This window comes from Drosophila elegans, unplaced genomic scaffold (assembly GCF_018152505.1).
Source record: "Drosophila elegans isolate 14027-0461.03 unplaced genomic scaffold, ASM1815250v1 contig_719, whole genome shotgun sequence".
Taxonomy (NCBI): Eukaryota; Metazoa; Arthropoda; class Insecta; order Diptera; family Drosophilidae; genus Drosophila; species Drosophila elegans.
This window is the reverse complement of record NW_024546076.1, coordinates 12,270-32,789: the sequence shown is the minus strand read 5'-3', so window position 1 is coordinate 32,789 and position 20,520 is coordinate 12,270. Positions and strand designations below refer to the sequence as shown.

Genomic DNA, 20,520 nt, shown 5'->3' with positions numbered 1-20,520 from the left:
ATGAAAAACATTAACTCACAATGGATGTGATAAACGAAGAAAAATATTTTCGTTTTCAATCAAATGATACTGAGAAATGTCTAGCATAAAAAATGTTGAAATATTTTTCATCTAGAATTGTCTCTTATTAATGATTAGAAATTCGAAAGCTATTGGAAATGTTATTGCTCTTCGTTGGTTCTTTATAATTATCGAATTTATAAAATGTTTTCTCATTATATTTAAAGAATTAATTAATAAAAAGTTATATACAACCTCAACTCATATGGGACTACCCCCTGAATTTAAGCATATTAATTAGGGGAGGAAAAGAAACTAACAAGGATTTTCTTAGTAGCGGCGAGCGAAAAGAAATCAGTTCAGCACTAAGTCACTTTGTCTATATGGCAAATGTGAGATGCAGTGTATGGAGCGTCAATATTCTAGTATGAGAAATTAACGATTTAAGTCCTTCTTAAATGAGGCCATTTACCCATAGAGGGTGCCAGGCCCGTATAACGTTAATGATTACTAGATGATGTTTCCAAAGAGTCGTGTTGCTTGATAGTGCAGCACTAAGTGGGTGGTAAACTCCATCTAAAACTAAATATAACCATGAGACCGATAGTAAACAAGTACCGTGAGGGAAAGTTGAAAAGAACTCTGAATAGAGAGTTAAACAGTACGTGAAACTGCTTAGAGGTTAAGCCCGATGAACCTGAATATCCATTATGGAAAATTCATCATTAAAATTGTAATATTTAAACAATATTATGATAATAGTGTGCATTTTTTCCATATAAGGACATTGTAATCTATTAACATACAAAATTTATCATAAAATATGGCTTATAGTTTAATCCAATTAAAATGCTTGCGTTTTAACACAGATTAAATGTCATTAATTTGATAAAGTGTTGATAGATTTATATGAATACAGTGCGTTAATTTTTCGGAATTATATAATGGCATAATTATCATTGATTTTTGTGTTTATTATAAGCACTTGTATGATTAACAATGCGAAAGATTCAGGATACCTTCGGGACCCGTCTTGAAACACGGACCAAGGAGTCTAACATATGTGCAAGTTATTGGGATATAAACCTAATAGCGTAATTAACTTGACTAATAATGGGATTAGTTTTTTAACTATTTATAGCTAATTAACACAATCCCGGGGCGTTCTATATAGTTATGTATAATGATATTTATATTATTTATGCCTCTAACTGGAACGTACCTTGAGCATATATGCTGTGACCCGAAAGATGGTGAACTATACTTGATCAGGTTGAAGTCAGGGGAAACCCTGATGGAAGACCGAAACAGTTCTGACGTGCAAATCGATTGTCAGAATTGAGTATAGGGGCGAAAGACCAATCGAACCATCTAGTAGCTGGTTCCTTCCGAAGTTTCCCTCAGGATAGCTGGTGCATTTTAATGTTATATAAAATAATCTTATCTGGTAAAGCGAATGATTAGAGGCCTTAGGGTCGAAACGATCTTAACCTATTCTCAAACTTTAAATGGGTAAGAACCTTAACTTTCTTGATATGAAGTTTAAGGTTATGATATAATGTGCCCAGTGGGCCACTTTTGGTAAGCAGAACTGGCGCTGTGGGATGAACCAAACGTAATGTTACGGTGCCCAAATTAACAACTCATGCAGATACCATGAAAGGCGTTGGTTGCTTAAAACAGCAGGACGGTGATCATGGAAGTCGAAATCCGCTAAGGAGTGTGTAACAACTCACCTGCCGAAGCAACTAGCCCTTAAAATGGATGGCGCTTAAGTTGTATACCTATACATTACCGCTAAAGTAGATGATTTATATTACTTGTAATATAAATTTTGAAACTTTAGTGAGTAGGAAGGTACAATGGTATGCGTAGAAGTGTTTGGCGTAAGCCTGCATGGAGCTGCCATTGGTACAGATCTTGGTGGTAGTAGCAAATAATCGAATGAGACCTTGGAGGACTGAAGTGGAGAAGGGTTTCGTGTGAACAGTGGTTGATCACGAGTTAGTCGGTCCTAAGTTCAAGGCGAAAGCCGAAAATTTTCAAGTAAAACAAAAAGCAAACTATTAAGAAACACAAATAATAATAAAAGGCAAAAATAATATACTTGAATAATTTTGAACGAAAGGGAATACGGTTCCAATTCCGTAACCTGTTGAGTATCCGTTTGTTATTAAATATGGGCCTCGTGCTCATCCTGGCAACAGGAACGACCATAAAGAAGCCGTCGAGAGATATCGGAAGAGTTTTCTTTTCTGTTTTATAGCCGTACTACCATGGAAGTCTTTCGCAGAGAGATATGGTAGATGGGCTAGAAGAGCATGACATATACTGTTGTGTCGATATTTTCTCCTCGGACCTTGAAAATTTATGGTGGGGACACGCAAACTTCTCAACAGGCCGTACCAATATCCGCAGCTGGTCTCCAAGGTGAAGAGTCTCTAGTCGATAGAATAATGTAGGTAAGGGAAGTCGGCAAATTAGATCCGTAACTTCGGGATAAGGATTGGCTCTGAAGATTGAGATAGTCGGGCTTGATTGGGAAACAATAACATGGTTTATGTGCTCGTTCTGGGTAAATAGAGTTTCTTTCATTTATGGAAGTTACTTGTTCCCCGGATAGTTTAGTTACGTAGCCAATTGTGGAACTTTCTTGCTAAAATTTTTAAGAATACTAATTGGGTCAAACCAATTAGTTCTTATTAATTATAACGATTATCAATTAACAATCAATTCAGAACTGGCACGGACTTGGGGAATCCGACTGTCTAATTAAAACAAAGCATTGTGATGGCCCTAGCGGGTGTTGACACAATGTGATTTCTGCCCAGTGCTCTGAATGTCAAAGTGAAGAAATTCAAGTAAGCGCGGGTCAACGGCGGGAGTAACTATGACTCTCTTAAGGTAGCCAAATGCCTCGTCATCTAATTAGTGACGCGCATGAATGGATTAACGAGATTCCTACTGTCCCTATCTACTCACAGTCGGTCTTGGAAAGTTTCGGTGAGCGGACGTGTTTTTCGTGCGCTCCGGTTTAATTTTTGATATTGGCTAAAGTACGCGGAATTTATTCCTAAAAAGTGAATTTCCTGAAAGGGTTTCACCTGGATAGTGCTTGGTGTGTTTTTCGCGATTGTGCGCTTAGTATTTTCGCGGAAAATCGTGTTTTTCGTTTGGAAATTTTCCATTGCGCCACGTGCTTTTGAGGAAAAAGTGAGCGCGTTGCTCTCTGAGAGAGAGCAGTGCTGCCCAGAGTCAGCTGGTAAGCAGCTGATTAGCGGGAGTGTGTCCCGGCTACGCTTGGAGTTGCCACCTCGTGACGGGTGTGTGTATCCGGTTTTGGTGAGTAGCTTTTTCTCGAACCTCAATCGGAAAGTAGCTCCGCTAGATGGCGTCGTCTATCCCGAAAGGGGGCGCCAGCATGAGCTACTCGGAGAGCGAACTGTCGGCCAGCAGCCGATCGAGTAGCGCGACGAGGGATGCTGGAAGAGGTCGCCGTCGAGGCAAGAGGGGCAAGGGCACGCCGCGGGATGCCTCGCAGGCTAAGGTTGCTGCAGGTCATGGAGCAACTGGTTGCCCGGAGCCCATGCTGGAGGAGACGCTCTCCTCATTGGAGGCTCAAGGAGCCACTGAAGCCACTGGAGCCATAGGAGAAGCTGCGAAACCTGCCGCGAAGCCCGTTGCGAAGCCCGTCGCGAAGACCGTAGCGAAGCCTGCCGCGCCAACCGCCGCGAAGGCTGATGAGGATGTTGCAGCTGGAAGTGCCGCGAAGAACGCCGCCATTTTGGCCAAGGCCAGTTTGGCGTCTGCTGTCCTGCAAGCTCGCGTCGTTTCGGCAACGACGGCCGCCCAAGCGACCGAAGTGCCGAAGTCGAGCGCTACGAGCGTAGTTGCCGCCGGCCACGCTGCCGTCTTATATGAGCTCTCCACAGCCCAGAAGATGGCAAGGCGTGGCATGCTCCTGATGAGCGGCGAACAATCCAGCTGGATGTCCGAGGCGCTAAGTCGCTATGACGAGCTGGTTGTAGCGTTGATGTTACGCTGTGGAGCCCTGGAGACCCGCCTGGCTATGCCGCCACCGGCTGCCCCCCGGCTGCATCGTATGCAGCCACCGCTGCTCTGGGCGCACACCCTGTCGCTGCCCCAGTCGCCCCCGTTGCTGCCCCACGACTAGCGAAGATTCGCGAAACGTGGTCGGCGGTAGTGGCCTGCGACGACCCGGCGCTATCGGGAAGGCAAATTGCGGAGAAGGTCCGCAAGGAAGTCGCTCCAGCCCTTGGAGTAAGGGTGCATGAGGTGCGAGAACTTAAGCGGGGCGGCGCGATAATTCGCACGCCATCGCAGGTGGAGCTCACCAAAGTGGTGGCCTCCACTAAGTTCGCCGAGGTGGGACTAAAAGTGGCGAAGAACCCCGCGGAGAAAGCGAGGGTTACGGTGTTCGACGTGGATACGTCCGTAGGACCGGAGGAGTTCATGCTGGAGCTGAAGGAGAAGAACTTCGAGGACCTACCCATGAAGGAGTTCCAAAAGGCGGTGCACTTGGCGACAAAGCCCTGGTCTGCAGCTGACGGTGCCACAGTCAACGTGGCATTGGAGGTGAACGACGAGGCACTGGCTGTACTTGATGTAGGCAGAGTCTACATCAAGTGGTTCTCTTACCGTTGCCGATCGCTGGTCCGCACCTATGCTTGCCATAGGTGTGTTGGATTTGACCACAAGGTGCAGAACTGCCGATTTAAGGAGAATGTCTGCCGTCAGTGCGGAACGAGCGGCCACACCGCAGCGAAGTGCACCAAACCGGTGGACTGCCGGAATTGCCGGCATAAAGGGCTGCCCTCGGGGCATTACATGCTCTCGGGTGCATGCCCGATATACGGCGCGGTGCTAGCGAGGGTGCAGGCTAGACATTAATATGTTTAGCCTCATCCAAGCGAATTGTGGACGACGCCGTGAAGCGGTCCCCGATCTTTCAGTACGGATGAGAGAATCGGGGCACCTCTTTGCACTGATCCAGGAGCCCTACGTGGACCACAGAGGAGAAATCGTCGGATTTCCTGCGGACATGCGTATCTTCAAGGACACCAACAGCAAGGCAGCCATCGCTGTCGACGACCCAGATGCCATCTGCATGCCGATTGCACACCTGACAACGACGCTCGGAGTATGCGTGAGAGTCACTGGAAGATATGGCACAATCTTCTTGTCCTCCGTATACTGCCGTTTTGGAGCGGACATCAATCCCTACATCGGATACCTGGATGCGGTTCTGCTGCTGGCCAGCAGAAACCCAACTATCCTCGGCCTGGATGCGAACGCAGTATCTCCTATGTGGTTCAGCAAAATCCCAGATAACACTGGGACTAGCGAGAATCGCAGAAGGGGTCAGCTGCTAGCAGAGTGGGTTCTTGGGAATCGAGCCGGAGTGCTCAACGTTGCCAGCCAGGAGTACACGTTCGACAATTACACGGAGCCCAGGCGCCAGAGTGATATCGACGTGACCTTCGTAAATGATGCAGCCTGTTCATGGGCTACTTACGACTGGAGAGTGCTCCCGTGGGAAGTGAGTGATCACAACATTATCAATGTTGCAATCACACCCGACCCGAGCGGTGCAATTGAGAACTTAGTTCTTGTACCGCAGTGGAAACTCTCCAGGGCAAATTGGCGAAGATTCGGAGTAGGAATCAGGAGTGCAATCGAGGGGATACAGGACTTGGAATCGCCGTTGGACGACCGGATTTCTGCCCTACGCACTATTGTACAGGAAGTGTGCGATGGAGTGTTAGGACGCAGAAGACCGCGAGCTAGGGGAAAAGTAATATGGTGGACACCTGAACTGAGTACCAAACGCCAAGAGGTCAGGAGACTGAGGCGCAGGCTACAGGAAGCGCGCCGGAGTGGCACCGGTGACGCTAGGCAACTTGCTGCTGAACTGAGGCTTGCCTCAGGACAGTACAAGAAGCTCATCCTGGCGGTCAAGGAGAAAAACTGGCGAGACTTCGTGGGACAAAACAAAGATGACCCATGGGGGCACGTATACCGTATCTGCCGAGGTCGCAAGAAGACAACCGAGATTGGGTGCCTTCGTTCGGGTGGTGAGCTTGTCGTAACATGGCACGACAGCGCAAGTGTGCTTCTTCGCAACTTTTTCCCAGTTGCGGAGATGATAGCACCTATCGCCATCCCGGACGTTGCCCCACCGGCCCTCGAAGCATTCGAGGTTGATGCATGCGTCGCCAGGCTGAAGAGCAGACGCTCTCCCGGCATGGACGGCATCACGGGCGGGATTGTCAAAGAGGTATGGCGTGCTATCCCTCAGTACCTAACGGAGCTGTACTCTCGCTGCCTTTCGGAAGGACACTTTCCTACCGAGTGGAAGCATCCGAGAGTGATACCATTGGTGAAAGCGCCTGATAAAGACAGGAGTGATCCTGCTTCTTATCGAGGCATATGCCTTTTACCAGTGTTCGGAAAGGTGCTCGAGGGAATCATGGTGAATCGGGTAAAGGACGTATTACCGGATAGATGCAGATGGCAATTTGGGTTTACCCCTGGACGCTGCGTGGAGGACGCCTGGAGACACGTAACGAGTACAGTTGCTGCCAGTACGGCGAAACATGTTCTCGGAATCTTCGTGGACTTTAAAGGTGCCTTTGACCATGTGGAATGGAGCGCAGTGCTCGATCGACTCGTCGGCGTTGGCTGTCGAGAAATTCGCTTGTGGAACAGCTTTTTCTCCGGTCGACGTGCAAGTATCGTCAGCAAATACGAAGTAGCCACAGTCCCTGTCACACGGGGCTGCCCGCAAGGGTCTATCAGTGGTCCATTCATATGGAACCTGCTGATGGATGTGCTGCTTCAGCGCTTGGAGACACATTGTGGCCTAAGTGCATATGCGGACGACTTACTTCTCCTTGTTGAAGGGAGGAGTCGTGAGGACATCGAGCGGAAGGGAACGGAGCTAATGGAGATCGTCGAAGCCTGGGGAACCGAGGTTGGAGTGAGTGTGTCGACCAGCAAGACGGCAATCATGTTGCTCAAGGGCAAACTAGACCCGAGGCGACCCCCTACGGTACGGCTAGCTGGAGCTAGCCTGCCGTACGTACGGGAATATCGGTACCTTGGTATCACAATTGGCGAACGGTTGAGTTTCCTTCCTCACATTGAGGTTTTGCGAGACCGACTGGCGGGTGTCACGGCAGCACTGGCACGCGTTCTGCGGGTGGACTGGGGACTCAGCCCCCGCGCGAAACGTGTCATCTACGCCGGCTTAATGACACCTTGCATGCTATTTGGTGCCTCGGTTTGGTACAACAAGGTGTGTCGAGGCAGAGCCCGAGACCGTCTTATATCGTGCCAAAGGTTAATCCTTTTAGGATGCCTACCGGTATGCCGCACAGTGTCCACAGTGGCACTGCAGGTGCTTGCTGGTGCTCCTCCAATGGATTTGGATGCACACCGTAGTGCAATTAAATTCAAGCTCAGGAAGGGAGTTCCCTTGAGTGACAGCGACTGGCTTTCCGGACAGGACCTTTCGGAACTGGACTGGAACAGCAAAAAGGCGTTGTTAGACGAACGTCTGCTAAATGAGTGGCAGCTCAGATGGGATGGTGCGATACACGGCCGTGTGACGCACAAATTCTTCCCAGAGGCAGCGTTCGTTTACAATAGGAAAGACTTTGGTTTTACCCTAAGAGCCGGATTTTTGCTGACAGGACATGGTTCGCTGAATGCATTTCTGCTGGGGAGAAGTCTCAGCAACACACCAGCATGCTCATGCGGTGCGGAGCTGGAAGACTGGCTGCACATTTTATGTGTTTGCCCCCTTTACGCGGACTTGCGTCACTTGGAGGCCCTAGGCGTCGTACAGGAACAAGGCAGCTGGAACGTGACGGGAATAGTCGAGACCCCTGAAAGGATGCGTCTCCTAGGAACGTTCGCTCAAGGAGTCTTCGAGAGGCGGAGGAGGGATCCATCGAGGGAGTAACTCAGAGGACCGAGGACAGGACATGGCGGCACAATAACTTCGCGGATGAGGAGAATCTCAGGTGAAGGGGCTTTGAGCCATATGCTGTGTGGTTAGCGGCGAAGAATACTGCCACAGCTTGTCATTGCTTGTCGTAGGAGGCGACTAAAATGGCACATGGGCACCCTATCCGGGCTTGTCGGAGCCAAAGGGGGAGGGCCTACCGAGCCCTTAATTTCGGTACCACGGGTTGGGCAGTTTTCCAAGGCTGCCCATTGAGGTCGGCCCCCTTGTGGGAGTATCGTGGTGGCTGTGGTTGACACCCATATCGCGGGTAGAACTCTCGGGTTCGACGTGGAGTTGCGTTATACAACTCGGGTGCTGTGACCCATAGAGCAGCAGAGATTTTAGATAGATCTCGCCCCTCAGCAAGGGGGAGTGTTTGCCCGGCAAGCAAGCACTCGAATTGACACCGGGGTAGTTGCTATGTACATAGCTATAGCTTCTAGACCGGGGCGTTGGTCTGGCGCTTAATCTAGACACATGCACTATATGCTCACTTGCGGGTGTGTTATGTACTCACTTGTGGGTGCATGATGTATCAACTTGTGGGTATATTAGAGTGCCGTGGTTGTAATCCCTTCAGTGTGGAACACGCCACGTAAAATAAGTTTCAGAGAGATCTGTTTTACACCTGTCCCTATCTACTATCTAGCGAAACCACAGCCAAGGGAACGGGCTTGGAATAATTAGCGGGGAAAGAAGACCCTTTTGAGCTTGACTCTAATCTGGCAGTGTAAGGAGACATAAGAGGTGTAGAATAAGTGGGAGATATTAGACCTCGGTTTGGTATCGCCAATGAAATACCACTACTCTTATTGTTTCCTTACTTACTTGATTAAATGGAACGTGTATCATTTCCTAGCCATTATACGGATATATTTATTATATCTTATGGTATTGGGTTTTGATGCAAGCTTCTTGATCAAAGTATCACGAGTTTGTTATATAATCGCAAACAAATTCTTTAATAAAAGGAGTGCATTTATGTATTTTTGATTTGAAAATTTGGTATAACTCCAATTACTCAGGTATGATCCAATTCAAGGACATTGCCAGGTAGGGAGTTTGACTGGGGCGGTACATCTCTCAAATAATAACGGAGGTGTCCCAAGGCCAGCTCAGTGCGGACAGAAACCACACATAGAGCAAAAGGGCAAATGCTGACTTGATCTCGGTGTTCAGTACACACAGGGACAGCAAAAGCTCGGCCTATCGATCCTTTTGGTTTAAAGAGTTTTTAACAAGAGGTGTCAGAAAAGTTACCATAGGGATAACTGGCTTGTGGCGGCCAAGCGTTCATAGCGACGTCGCTTTTTGATCCTTCGATGTCGGCTCTTCCTATCATTGTGAAGCAAAATTCACCAAGCGTTGGATTGTTCACCCATGCAAGGGAACGTGAGCTGGGTTTAGACCGTCGTGAGACAGGTTAGTTTTACCCTACTAATGACAAAACGTTGTTGCGACAGCATTCCTGCGTAGTACGAGAGGAACCGCAGGTACGGACCAATGGCACAATACTTGTTCGAGCGAACAGTGGTATGACGCTACGTCCGTTGGATTATGCCTGAACGCCTCTAAGGTCGTATCCGTGCTGGACTGCAATGATAAATAAGGGGCAATTTGCATTGTATGGCTTTCTAAACCATTTAAAGTTTATAATTTATTTTATGAACGACAATGGATGTGATGCCAATGTAATTTGTAACATAGTAAATTGGGAGGATCTTCGATCACCTGATGCCGCGCTAGTTACATATAAAAACATTATTTAATACAATGACAAAGCCTAGAATCAATTGTAAACGACTTTTGTAACAGGCAAGGTGTTGTAAGTGGTTGAGCAGCTGCCATACTGCGATCCACTGAAGCTTATCCTTTGCTTGATGATTCGATAATAAATATATATATATATAATATATAACATAATCAATTTAAATTATCATCATATATGTTTGATAGTTTTTGTTGTTATATATTATTTATATATTTTATTAGGAGGAGGAGGTTAAATATGATATGGATTAGATATAACCTAATTAAACAGGTAGCCAAATGCATCGTCATCTTAATAGTGACGCGAATGTGTGATATTATATATCTTAAGAGTATAAGTCACATACAGTAGCCTAATGTTCTATCGTCATCTATTTAGTGACGCAGATATAAATTGTCAAAATATAATAAGTCTTGCTTGATAGCAAAACTTATGTCTCTTATTAAAGGCAAATGAAATGATATCTATGCATATTAAAGAAGAAAGAATTATAAAGCCATATAAATAAACATATTTTAATATGAAAAATATGAATCTAAAAACTACACAAGTCTTTTTTGGTAGCCAAATGAATCGTCATCTACTTAGTGACGCATATAATAAAATGTCAAATTAAAAGAGTCTTACTACAAGTCTTTTTTGGTAGCCAAATGAATCGTCATTTACTTAGTGACGCATATAATAAAATGTCAAATTAAAAGAGTCTTACTACAAGTCCCTTTATTAAAGGCGGCAAATTAAACGGTATATATATTTATTTTAAATATATATATACAATTTGAAAAAAAACTAAAACGAAAAATTGCATACATATTAAAAAGACTTTTAATATGAAAAATACGAGCCTAAAAACTACAAGTCACTTATGGTAGCCAAATGCATCGTCATCTTAATAGTGACGCGAATGTGAAAACAAATGCCGAGTGCTGAAGTTCCAGGTAAGAGCTTAGATATTATATATCTTAGGACTATAAGTCACATACAGTAGCCAAATGAATCGTCATCTATTTAGTGACGCAGATATAAATTGTCAAAATATAATAAGTCTTGCTTGATAGCAAAACTAATGTCTCTTATTAAAGGCAAATGAAATGATATCTATGCATATTAAATAAGAAGAAAGAATTATTAATACAAGTCATTTTTGGTAGCCAAATGAATCGTCATCTTACTTAGTGACGCATATAAACAAATCTCAAATTAAAAGAGTCTTATTTATATTATAAATATATACAAATATACAAAAAAAAATGTTCCATATGAAAAATTTGAGTCTAAAAACTACAAGTCCCTTATGGTTGCCAAATGGAATCGTCATCTACTTAGTGACGCTGATAAAAAATTGTCAAAGTAACAAGATTTACTAAAAGTTTCGAATTAATAAATGAAATGAATATGAAATGAAATGAAATGAAATGGAATGGAATGGAATGAAATGAAATGAAATGAAATTTAATATATTTAATATTAAAAAAATATATCTATATTCATTTGGGTAAATTGAGAATATCCATACAATGGATTGCTTATAGTAAAGCAACAAAATATATGGGTATTTCTCAGAACATATAATATTAATATGATTTTGTGAATTCCTATAATAAATAACATTCATATATATGAAAATGTTATCATATATCAATATTATTGATATATTATATATGGAATGTATGGAAAATATAAAATATTCCTTCAATTTCCTCAAGCATATGGAGGAAATTCATATGAAGGCAGACTTTTAGTACTGTAAACACGCAGTTTAAAGACGGCGTGTCCAAAAACATATATAGGGTAGTGCCTGTTGGCTGGCAACCAAATATATGGGTATTTCTCAGAACATATAAAATTAATATTATATTGTGAATACCTATAATAAATAACATTCATATATATGAAAATGTTGTAATATATCAATATTATTGATATATTATATATGAAATGTATGGAAAATATAAAATATTCCTTCAATTTCCTCAAGTATATGGAGGAAATTCATATGAAGGGAGACTTTTAGTACTGTAAACATGCAGTTTAAAGACGGCGTGTCCAAAAACATATATAGGGTAGTGCCTGTTGGCTGGCAACCAAATATATGGGTATTTCTCAGAACATATAAAATTAATATTATATTGTGAATACCTATAATAAATAACATTCATATATATGAAAATGTTGTAATATATCAATATTATTGATATATTATATATGAAATGTATGGAAAATATAAAATATTCCTTCAATTTCCTCAAGTATATGGAGGAAATTCATATGAAGGGAGACTTTTAGTACTGTAAACATGCAGTTTAAAGACGGCGTGTCCAAAAACATATATAGGGTAGTGCCTGTTGGCTGGCAACCAAATATATGGGTATTTCTCAGAACATATATAATTAATATTATATTGTGAATACCTATAATAAATAACATTCATATATATGAAAATGTTGTAATAAATCAATATTATTGATATAATATATATGAAATGTATGGAAAATGTGAAACATATCGATATTGATCAATATTAGTTGAGATATCCCATATGTTGGGTGGCAAATAGAATTGAAAATACCCGATTTCAAGACAACGTGTCGAAAAACACATATAGGATGGTCAGTGGTTGTCCATCTATAGTTGAACAAAATTTATGATATCCATATAATTTTGTCAATTTAATAGCAAAATTAAATATTTTCCGTATGTTTTGTATCTTGATTCTTGCGAATACGAGACTTGGCTTGATACGGTTAATATTAAGTGTCATCACTTTTTAGATAATAATGTTGAAAACGAAAGCCAAGGTTGTATATATTATTATATGGCAACAATTGTTTTCCGACCTTTATCGTTAATCTAATTCAGGCTAATGTTATTATTAGTGCTGTTGTTATATATATTATATATATATTATAAATGTTTCATATGCGCTCGGTTTTATGTGATATATTACCAGAGAGTTATATGGAAATGATAGATTTTAAATTTATCATAAAAATACAAATGATTTAACTCAATATTTATATTGGTTAATCAAAAATAATTGGTACATGTGTGAAATATATATGTATGGCGAAATAAAATGATATTTTAAAATGAAATATGTAAATATGAATTATATTATAGAATTATATATGAAAAAATTCTAGTTACTGTGGGCAAACGTGGCGTGTAACAAATATAAAGAATTTTAAAACGATTATGAAGCTAAACAAAGATAGCCATATTCGTATCAAGATTATTTTCCTCCCTCCTAAATGCAATTTAAAGAAAAATACTCTATAATAAATTTTGTATTACTAATTTCTATTTTAAAAAAATATGAAAGTAATATGAATTAAAAACATTATTCTGGTTGATCCTGCCAGTAGTTATATGCTTGTCTCAAAGATTAAGCCATGCATGTCTAAGTACACACGAATTAAAAGTGAAACCGCAAAAGGCTCATTATATCAGTTATGGTTCCTTAGATCGTTAACAGTTACTTGGATAACTGTGGTAATTCTAGAGCTAATACATGCAATTAAAACATGAACCTTATGGGACATGTGCTTTTATTAGGCTAAAACCAAGCGATCGCAAGATCGTTATACTGGTTGAACTCTAGATAACATGCAGATCGTATGGTCTTGTACCGACGACAGATCTTTCAAATGTCTGCCCTATCAACTTTTGATGGTAGTATCTAGGACTACCATGGTTGCAACGGGTAACGGGGAATCAGGGTTCGATTCCGGAGAGGGAGCCTGAGAAACGGCTACCACATCTAAGGAAGGCAGCAGGCGCGTAAATTACCCACTCCCAGCTCGGGGAGGTAGTGACGAAAAATAACAATACAGGACTCATATCCGAGGCCCTGTAATTGGAATGAGTACACTTTAAATCCTTTAACAAGGACCAATTGGAGGGCAAGTCTGGTGCCAGCAGCCGCGGTAATTCCAGCTCCAATAGCGTATATTAAAGTTGTTGCGGTTAAAACGTTCGTAGTTGAACTTGTGCTTCATACGGGTAGTACAACTTACAATTGTGGTTAGTACTATACCTTTATGTATGTAAGCGTATTACCGGTGGAGTTCTTATATATGTTTAAATACTTGTATTTTTTCATATGTTCCTCCTATTTAAAAACCTGCATTAGTGCTCTTAAACGAGTGTTATTGTGGGCCGGTACAATTACTTTGAACAAATTAGAGTGCTTAAAGCAGGCTTCAAATGCCTGAATATTCTGTGCATGGGATAATGAAATAAGACCTCTGTTCTGCTTTCATTGGTTTTCAGATCAAGAGGTAATGATTAATAGAAGCAGTTTGGGGGCATTAGTATTACGACGCGAGAGGTGAAATTCTTGGACCGTCGTAAGACTAACTTAAGCGAAAGCATTTGCCAAAGATGTTTTCATTAATCAAGAACGAAAGTTAGAGGTTCGAAGGCGATCAGATACCGCCCTAGTTCTAACCATAAACGATGCCAGCTAGCAATTGGGTGTAGCTACTTTTATGGCTCTCTCAGTCGCTTCCCGGGAAACCAAAGCTTTTGGGCTCCGGGGGAAGTATGGTTGCAAAGCTGAAACTTAAAGGAATTGACGGAAGGGCACCACCAGGAGTGGAGCCTGCGGCTTAATTTGACTCAACACGGGAAAACTTACCAGGTCCGAACATAAGTGTGTAAGACAGATTGATAGCTCTTTCTCGAATCTATGGGTGGTGGTGCATGGCCGTTCTTAGTTCGTGGAGTGATTTGTCTGGTTAATTCCGATAACGAACGAGACTCAAATATATTAAATAGATATCTTCAGGATTATGGTGTTGAAGCTTATATAGCCTTCATTCATGGTGGCAGTAAAATGTTTATTGTGTTTGAATGTGTTTATATAAGTGGAGCCGTACCTGTTGGTTTGTCCCATTATAAGGACACTAGCTTCTTAAATGGACAAATTGCGTCTAGCAATAATGAGATTGAGCAATAACAGGTCTGTGATGCCCTTAGATGTCCTGGGCTGCACGCGCGCTACAATGAAAGTATCAACGTGTATTTCCTAGACCGAGAGGTCCGGGTAAACCGCTGAACCACTTTCATGCTTGGGATTGTGAACTGAAACTGTTCACATGAACTTGGAATTCCCAGTAAGTGTGAGTCATTAACTCGCATTGATTACGTCCCTGCCCTTTGTACACACCGCCCGTCGCTACTACCGATTGAATTATTTAGTGAGGTCTCCGGACGTGATCACTGTGACGCCTTGCGTGTTACGGTTGTTTCGCAAAAGTTGACCGAACTTGATTATTTAGAGGAAGTAAAAGTCGTAACAAGGTTTCCGTAGGTGAACCTGCGGAAGGATCATTATTGTATAATATCTTTACCGTTAACACAAAATTTTGTATTATTTAATAATACAAAAAAAATAAATTTGCCAAAAAATATATTATATTATATAATCTATATATATATATATATATAAATATGTCAAAAAATATATCAAAAATATCTTATCTAATTTAAAGCGTTTTAATGAAAGAAAAAGTATAGTCCTATGGACTTAAATAGCTCGAGCAAATGGTGTCCAATGCCGAGTAATTATTATGAGATATCAATTACGAGTCGTGGGCGGAGGCTCTGATGTCCATAAAATAAAAATCGACCTGGCCAATCGATTAGAGATACAGATAGATAGAAGATATATATACGATATGTTAAATATATAATATATAATAGAATATAATATAATTACTTTGTGTGTATATGGACCATAATATACACGCGTTGCGCATATGTATTGTTCATCTAAGTTATGGGCATACATTGGTTAATGCAACAACCTAAAATATATAATGTTGTACCCGGTTAATAATCAGGTTAATGTTTTATATAAAATGCAATATATATCAAACTTAAATAGAAATAAAATGAAAAATGAAAATTGGTATTATATTGTTTATATGAAACTAAGACATTTCGCAACATTTATTTTAGGTATAAAAATACATTTATTGAAGGAATTGATATATGCCAGTAAAATGGTGTATTTTTAATTTCTTTCAATAAAAACACAATTGACGAAATTAAAAAAACAAATATTATAAAACTCTAAGCGGTGGATCACTCGGCTCATGGGTCGATGAAGAACGCAGCAAACTGTGCGTCATCGTGTGAACTGCAGGACACATGAACATCGACATTTTGAACGCATATCGCAGTCCATGCTGTTATGTACTTTAATTAATTTTATAGTGCTGCTTGGACTACATATGGTTGAGGGTTGTAAGACTATGCTAATTAAGTTGTTTATAAAATTTTTAAATAAAATTTATAAGCACATGGTATATTATTGGATAATTATTTATTATTCATAATATTAAAAAATATATGAAAAACATTAACTCACAATGGATGTGATAAACGAAGAAAAATATTTTCGTTTTCAATCAAATGATACTGAGAAATGTCTAGCATAAAAAATGTTGAAATATTTTTCATCTAGAATTGTCTCTTATTAATGATTAGAAATTCGAAAGCTATTGGAAATGTTATTGCTCTTCGTTGGTTCTTTATAATTATCGAATTTATAAAATGTTTTCTCATTATATTTAAAGAATTAATTAATAAAAAGTTATATACAACCTCAACTCATATGGGACTACCCCCTGAATTTAAGCATATTAATTAGGGGAGGAAAAGAAACTAACAAGGATTTTCTTAGTAGCGGCGAGCGAAAAGAAATCAGTTCAGCACTAAGTCACTTTGTCTATATGGCAAATGTGAGATGCAGTGTATGGAGCGTCAATATTCTAGTATGAGAAATTAACGATTTAAGTCCTTCTTAAATGAGGCCATTTACCCATAGAGGGTGCCAGGCCCGTATAACGTTAATGATTACTAGATGATGTTTCCAAAGAGTCGTGTTGCTTGATAGTGCAGCACTAAGTGGGTGGTAAACTCCATCTAAAACTAAATATAACCATGAGACCGATAGTAAACAAGTACCGTGAGGGAAAGTTGAAAAGAACTCTGAATAGAGAGTTAAACAGTACGTGAAACTGCTTAGAGGTTAAGCCCGATGAACCTGAATATCCATTATGGAAAATTCATCATTAAAATTGTAATATTTAAACAATATTATGATAATAGTGTGCATTTTTTCCATATAAGGACATTGTAATCTATTAACATACAAAATTTATCATAAAATATGGCTTATAGTTTAATCCAATTAAAATGCTTGCGTTTTAACACAGATTAAATGTCATTAATTTGATAAAGTGTTGATAGATTTATATGAATACAGTGCGTTAATTTTTCGGAATTATATAATGGCATAATTATCATTGATTTTTGTGTTTATTATAAGCACTTGTATGATTAACAATGCGAAAGATTCAGGATACCTTCGGGACCCGTCTTGAAACACGGACCAAGGAGTCTAACATATGTGCAAGTTATTGGGATATAAACCTAATAGCGTAATTAACTTGACTAATAATGGGATTAGTTTTTTAACTATTTATAGCTAATTAACACAATCCCGGGGCGTTCTATATAGTTATGTATAATGATATTTATATTATTTATGCCTCTAACTGGAACGTACCTTGAGCATATATGCTGTGACCCGAAAGATGGTGAACTATACTTGATCAGGTTGAAGTCAGGGGAAACCCTGATGGAAGACCGAAACAGTTCTGACGTGCAAATCGATTGTCAGAATTGAGTATAGGGGCGAAAGACCAATCGAACCATCTAGTAGCTGGTTCCTTCCGAAGTTTCCCTCAGGATAGCTGGTGCATTTTAATGTTATATAAAATAATCTTATCTGGTAAAGCGAATGATTAGAGGCCTTAGGGTCGAAACGATCTTAACCTATTCTCAAACTTTAAATGGGTAAGAACCTTAACTTTCTTGATATGAAGTTTAAGGTTATGATATAATGTGCCCAGTGGGCCACTTTTGGTAAGCAGAACTGGCGCTGTGGGATGAACCAAACGTAATGTTACGGTGCCCAAATTAACAACTCATGCAGATACCATGAAAGGCGTTGGTTGCTTAAAACAGCAGGACGGTGATCATGGAAGTCGAAATCCGCTAAGGAGTGTGTAACAACTCACCTGCCGAAGCAACTAGCCCTTAAAATGGATGGCGCTTAAGTTGTATACCTATACATTACCGCTAAAGTAGATGATTTATATTACTTGTAATATAAATTTTGAAACTTTAGTGAGTAGGAAGGTACAATGGTATGCGTAGAAGTGTTTGGCGTAAGCCTGCATGGAGCTGCCATTGGTACAGATCTTGGTGGTAGTAGCAAATAATCGAATGAGACCTTGGAGGACTGAAGTGGAGAAGGGTTTCGTGTGAACAGTGGTTGATCACGAGTTAGTCGGTCCTAAGTTCAAGGCGAAAGCCGAAAATTTTCAAGTAAAACAAAAAGCAAACTATTAAGAAACACAAATAATAATAAAAGGCAAAAATAATATACTTGAATAATTTTGAACGAAAGGGAATACGGTTCCAATTCCGTAACCTGTTGAGTATCCGTTTGTTATTAAATATGGGCCTCGTGCTCATCCTGGCAACAGGAACGACCATAAAGAAGCCGTCGAGAGATATCGGAAGAGTTTTCTTTTCTGTTTTATAGCCGTACTACCATGGAAGTCTTTCGCAGAGAGATATGGTAGATGGGCTAGAAGAGCATGACATATACTGTTGTGTCGATATTTTCTCCTCGGACCTTGAAAATTTATGGTGGGGACACGCAAACTTCTCAACAGGCCGTACCAATATCCGCAGCTGGTCTCCAAGGTGAAGAGTCTCTAGTCGATAGAATAATGTAGGTAAGGGAAGTCGGCAAATTAGATCCGTAACTTCGGGATAAGGATTGGCTCTGAAGATTGAGATAGTCGGGCTTGATTGGGAAACAATAACATGGTTTATGTGCTCGTTCTGGGTAAATAGAGTTTCTTTCATTTATGGAAGTTACTTGTTCCCCGGATAGTTTAGTTACGTAGCCAATTGTGGAACTTTCTTGCTAAAATTTTTAAGAATACTAATTGGGTCAAACCAATTAGTTCTTATTAATTATAACGATTATCAATTAACAATCAATTCAGAACTGGCACGGACTTGGGGAATCCGACTGTCTAATTAAAACAAAGCATTGTGATGGCCCTAGCGGGTGTTGACACAATGTGATTTCTGCCCAGTGCTCTGAATGTCAAAGTGAAGAAATTCAAGTAAGCGCGGGTCAACGGCGGGAGTAACTATGACTCTCTTAAGGTAGCCAAATGCCTCGTCATCTAATTAGTGACGCGCATGAATGGATTAACGAGATTCCTACTGTCCCTATCTACTATCTAGCGAAACCACAGCCAAGGGAACGGGCTTGGAATAATTAGCGGGGAAAGAAGACCCTTTTGAGCTTGACTCTAATCTGGCAGTGTAAGGAGACATAAGAGGTGTAGAATAAGTGGGAGATATTAGACCTCGGTTTGGTATCGCCAATGAAATACCACTACTCTTATTGTTTCCTTACTTACTTGATTAAATGGAACGTGTATCATTTCCTAGCCATTATACGGATATATTTATTATATCTTATGGTATTGGGTTTTGATGCAAGCTTCTTGATCAAAGTATCACGAGTTTGTTATATAATCGCAAACAAATTCTTTAATAAAAGGAGTGCATTTATGTATTTTTGATTTGAAAATTTGGTATAACTCCAATTACTCAGGTATGATCCAATTCAAGGACATTGCCAGGTAGGGAGTTTGACTGGGGCGGTACATCTCTCAAATAATAACGGAGGTGTCCCAAGGCCAGCTCAGTGCGGACAGAAACCACACATAGAGCAAAAGGGCAAATGCTGACTTGATCTCGGTGTTCAGTACACACAGGGACAGCAAAAGCTCGGCCTATCGATCCTTTTGGTTTAAAGAGTTTTTAACAAGAGGTGTCAGAAAAGTTACCATAGGGATAACTGGCTTGTGGCGGCCAAGCGTTCATAGCGACGTCGCTTTTTGATCCTTCGATGTCGGCTCTTCCTATCATTGTGAAGCAAAATTCACCAAGCGTTGGATTGTTCACCCATGCAAGGGAACGTGAGCTGGGTTTAGACCGTCGTGAGACAGGTTAGTTTTACCCTACTAATGACAAAACGTTGTTGCGACAGCATTCCTGCGTAGTACGAGAGGAACCGCAGGTACGGACCAATGGCACAATACTTGTTCGAGCGAACAGTGGTATGACGCTACGTCCGTTGGATTATGCCTGAACGCCTCTAAGGTCGTATCCGTGCTGGACTGCAATGATAAATAAGGGGCAATTTGCATTGTATGGCTTTCTAAACCATTTAAAGTTTATAATTTATTTTATGAACGACAATGGATGTGATGCCAATGTAATTTGTAACATAGTAAATTGGGAGGATCTTCGATCACCTGATGCCGCGCTAGTTACATATAAAAACATTATTTAATACAATGACAAAGCCTAGAATCAATTGTAAACGACTTTTGTAACAGGCAAGGTGTTGTAAGTGGTTGAGCAGCTGCCATACTGCGATCCACTGAAGCTTATCCTTTGCTTGATGATTCGATAATAAATATATATATATATAATATATAACATAATCAATTTAAATTATCATCATATATGTTTGATAGTTTTTGTTGTTATATATTATTTATATATTTTATTAGGAGGAGGAGGTTAAATATGATATGGATTAGAT

The 20,520-nt window shown here is 40.7% G+C and overlaps 3 non-coding genes and 1 pseudogene across 3 annotated transcripts; all 4 read left to right on the top strand.

The window, feature by feature from the left end:
• Positions 1–251: 251 nt before the first annotated feature.
• Positions 252–9,921, top strand: LOC121467773 (annotated as a pseudogene).
• Positions 9,922–13,145: 3,224 nt separating this feature from the next.
• LOC121467761 lies at positions 13,146–15,140 on the top strand. Its single transcript, XR_005977807.1, has one exon. It is a non-coding gene; the product is annotated as a small subunit ribosomal RNA (ribosomal RNA).
• Positions 15,141–15,877: 737 nt separating this feature from the next.
• On the top strand, positions 15,878–16,056 carry LOC121467769. The gene has a single exon (XR_005977815.1). It is a non-coding gene; the product is annotated as a 5.8S ribosomal RNA (ribosomal RNA).
• A 355-nt stretch (positions 16,057–16,411) lies between these two features.
• Positions 16,412–20,385, top strand: LOC121467770. The gene has a single exon (XR_005977816.1). It is a non-coding gene; the product is annotated as a large subunit ribosomal RNA (ribosomal RNA).
• Positions 20,386–20,520: the final 135 nt, after the last annotated feature.